The sequence below is a fragment of the Equus caballus genome, chromosome 8 (genome assembly GCF_041296265.1).
Source record: "Equus caballus isolate H_3958 breed thoroughbred chromosome 8, TB-T2T, whole genome shotgun sequence".
NCBI lineage: Eukaryota > Metazoa > Chordata > Mammalia > Perissodactyla > Equidae > Equus > Equus caballus.
Genome location: NC_091691.1, coordinates 24,986,279 through 24,990,454, shown reverse-complemented (window position 1 = coordinate 24,990,454; position 4,176 = coordinate 24,986,279).

The following is a 4,176-nucleotide window of genomic DNA, read 5'->3' as shown; positions in this document are numbered from 1 at the left end:
TCTACTCCATTAATGTATGTCTGTCCTTATTACACTGCCTTGTTTACTGCAGCATTGTAGTAGGTTTTGAAATCAGGAGGTGTCAGATCTCCAAATCTGTTCTTCTTTGTTCAAGATTTTTTGGCTATTCAAAGTCTCTTGCAATTCCATATGAATTTTAAGATCAGCTTTCCATTTCTGAAAGAGTCCAGCTGGGATTTTGATAGGAATTGCATTAAATATGGGGAGCTTTGAGGAGTTTTGCCATCCTAACAATATCAAGTATTCTGTTGCATGAATATGGGACATCTTTTCATTTATTTAGGTCTTTAATTTCTTTTAACTATATATATATATATATTTTTTTTTTTTTGAGGAAGATTAGCCCTGAGCTAACAGCTGCTGCCAATCCTCCTCTTTTTGCTGAGGAAGACTGCCCTGAGCTAACATCCATGCCCATCTTCCTCTACTTTTTTATATGTGGGACGCCTACCACAGCATGGCTTGCCAAGCAGTGCCATGTCCGCACCTGACATCCAAATCGGTGAACCCTGGGCCGCCGAAGCGGAACGTGCACACTTAACCACTGCGCCACGAGGCTGGCCCCTCTTTTAACAATATTTCATTGTTGTTTAGTGTATAATAGTCCCATTTTCTTTATTTTTTTAAAAAACGCCATTGACTATCTGAAAAAACTGGGCCAGCTGTCCTGTATAGAATGTTCCACCTTCTGGATTTGTTATTTAACTTTTCCTCCATCGCCTAGATTTCTTGTAAACTAGAAGATAGCCCTTGATTAGGCTTAATTAGATTCAGGTTCAATTATTTGGTAAGAATATTTCATAGATGGTGCTGTGTACTTTATAATGCATCGCATTCAGAGACACATAAAGGCTGGTTGTTCCACAAAAGAGCTTTAAGTAGAAGAGTTCTATTGACTTTGCTTTATCAAAATATCACCCTGGGGCCAGCCCTGATGGTGTAGTGGTTAAAGTTCAGCATTGTCTGCTTCAGCCACATAGAGTTTTGTTCCCAGGCATGGAACCACACCACTCATCTGTCAGTGGCCATGCTGTGGTGGTGGCTTACGTAAAAGAACAAGAAGGACTTACAACTAGAATATACAGCTATGTACTGGCGCTTTGGGGAGGGAAAAAAAAAGGATCTCTCTAATAACAAAGCAGGGAAGGGATTGAAAGGCAATAACACATGAGTCCAGAAGACCAACAGTCATATATTGCTGTTATTTAGAAGAAAGGACATCACTTTTTGTGTTGTAATCATCCCATAGCTGATGGTGGTCTAGACTAGAGTAACAGTAAGGATAGAGAAGAGTTGATGGGTTTACAACAAATTAGATGGACTTGACAGAACTTGGTGGCTGACTGCAGGTGGACAGGAGTTAAGGAAATAAGGAGCCTAGAGGAGGAGTTAGGAGTTCAGTATGGAATATATGCAATTTGTGCCTCTGATACAACCAGTAAGTATTTACTGAATAAATTGAAGTGGAGATGTCCAATATTCATTTGCATGTACTATCTGAAAGTCAAGAATTCTGGACTGGGGATGTAGATTTGGGAATTGTTTGTACACAGATAGTAACTGAAGACAAGCAAGTTGATGAGATTATTCAGAGAAAAAATGATGGGTGGGAAGAGAAGAGGGAACTAAAACAGAGCCTTGAGGAATATCAATATTAAGGGGTAGGTAGAGAGAGGCCTGCAAAAGAGATTGAGAAGGAACAGCCAAAGAAGAAGGAGGAAAATAAGAAGAGTGTGATGTCATAGAAAACAAGGAATCAGAAGGGCATACGGAAAGACGATGTATCAGTTAGCTATTGCTGAGTGACAAACCATCCCAAAAATTTAGTGGATTAAAACTACAACCATTTATTTAGCTCATAATTCTGTAGGTTGGAAATTTAGACTGCTTAGTTGTGTAGTTCTTCTGGTCTCAGTTGGACTCCCTGACAGGTCTGCAATCAGTTGCAGGTTATCTAGGCAGCAATTCTTATGGCGTTTGGCATGAATAATTGTGGCCACTTTTTGCAATATACCCCAGAGGGAAGAGCCAACAGTGAAAATGCTCCTAAGATATCAAATAGGTCAAATTCTTGCCTCCACTGCTCAGCTGAAACTACTGTTGCCAAAGTCATCAACGACAGCCATTTCACTAAGTTCACTAAATGACATGGCTGTCATTGATGATGTTGGGAGTCACAGTGTCAGCTAAGCAATGAGGGCAAAAGCCAGAGTGAAGTGGGGAAACAGAGACTTCAGGCTTAGAGAACTTATTCAGGAAGCTTGGCTGGGGGCCTGGCCTGGTGGCGCAGTGGTTAAGTTCGCACGTTCCGCTTTGGCGGCCCAGGGTTCGCGGGCCCAGATCCCAGGTGCGGACATGGCACCACTTGGCAAGCCATGCTGTGGTGGGCATCCCATAAATGGAGTGGAGGAAGATGGGCACGGATGTTCACTCAGGGCCAGTCTTCCTCAGCAAAAAGAGGAGGATTGGCAGCAGATGTTAGCTCAGGGCTAATCTTCCTCAAAAAAAAAAAAAAAAGAAGCTTGGCAGCTTGTCTGGGAAAGTGAAGATGGTTTGAGGGAGGGTCTTATTTTGTTTCATTCTGTTTTCAAGATAGAGAAGCTTGAATACGTTTACATGCTAATGAGGAGTCAGTAGACAGAGAGAGGCTGAAGATACTGGAGAAAAAGTGATAATTCATAAGCTTGGCATCAATGTTCAACCTGAGACCTACCTAGCAGTGTAGGAAGTTAATAAAAAATACGATAAACAACCTTATCTGGCAAAGTTCAGAACAATGAGGTAATTTTTTTTGGCTGAGGAAGACTGGCCCTGAGCTAACATCCGTGCCCATCTTCCTCTACTTTATATGTAGGACGCCTACCACAGCATGGCCTGCCAAGCAGTGCATAGGTCCACACCTGGGATCTGAACTGGTGAAGCCCCGGCCGCCAAAGCAGAACATGTGAACTTAACCGCTGCGCCACCAGGCGGTCCCCCAAAGAAACGATTTGTATGTGAAAATACTACTTGTGCTTGTATTCGTATATGGATTTCATACGTTACAGAGTATGCAAGTGTCATTTGAGGACTCTCTACTGAGGAAAAGCTCCTGTAAGCAGCTTTTGGTCTCCCCTGAACCCATGTCTACCTTGGAGCAGGACTCAGGACTACTTGGCATTCCTCTAAAAGCAAATCCAAACTCACAAAGCATTAATAAGTGATGTACATTTGTAAAAAAATTGGAGTAAAACACAGTTACATGCAACATAAATAGTAAACCAATAAAAATCCTCAGTAGCCATGTCCATTTTCTTCATAAAGTTCCTTTCAACCAGTCTATTAGCTCCTAATATTTATTTTATTGTTCTAAGTAGTTCTAGTTTGGTTCTTACCAAATACTTGCCTGAGATAAACAGGCATCATCTTAGGAGAGGAATTCTGTTCTTTCAATCTTTCTGCTTTGCCACCTTGGCCTGCTGGCTTTTGTCTTCAGGCTCATGACCTCTGGGTAACAACATAGCTGCTTCAGCTCCAGATAGCGTCTGTGTCTCCATTTATCAGGGTTTATCAGGGAAGGAAAAGCTTTCCCAGAAGTGCCTCTAGTTCACTTTCCTAGGGAAAGCCTGAGTAAGTAAGCATAAGCTGTTTGGCACATTGCCATGTCAAATATAATTGGGGTTTGTTAAGCAAAAAAGGGGAAAGGATCTGGGGTGGGTACTCAGCAATGTCAGCCGCAGCTGAGTTCCCTGAGGGTGGCTGCCCAGTGCTGTGTCCGAATGTTTGCTTGGAGCCTGCTCCTAACATATGCTGTTTCTTGGCTCAGTCAGGACTCCGTGCCTCCTCCTGCTGACTCAGCCTTCGCTCCTCTCACTGGCACAGCAGGCACCGCTGAGTCTCTGCCACGATACTGCCACAGTGGGCCCCAGAGCGGGCACACAAAGCTCTCAAACAGCCATTCATGCCACCAAGTGTCTAAAGGCGGCCAGAAGTGCGAACTGGATGTTCCTTATGCCTGACTTTGCTGCCCATCTTGTTAACGCTGTTGGCGTACAGCTACCGCCCTGCCTAAGGTTTTCTTCCATACTCTCAAATGCAGAGTGGGGACAAAGCCTCCTGTTCTGGGAGCCACCCCGCTTCCCTGTCCCAGATCTCCACCTGTCGATCTGCCTTACT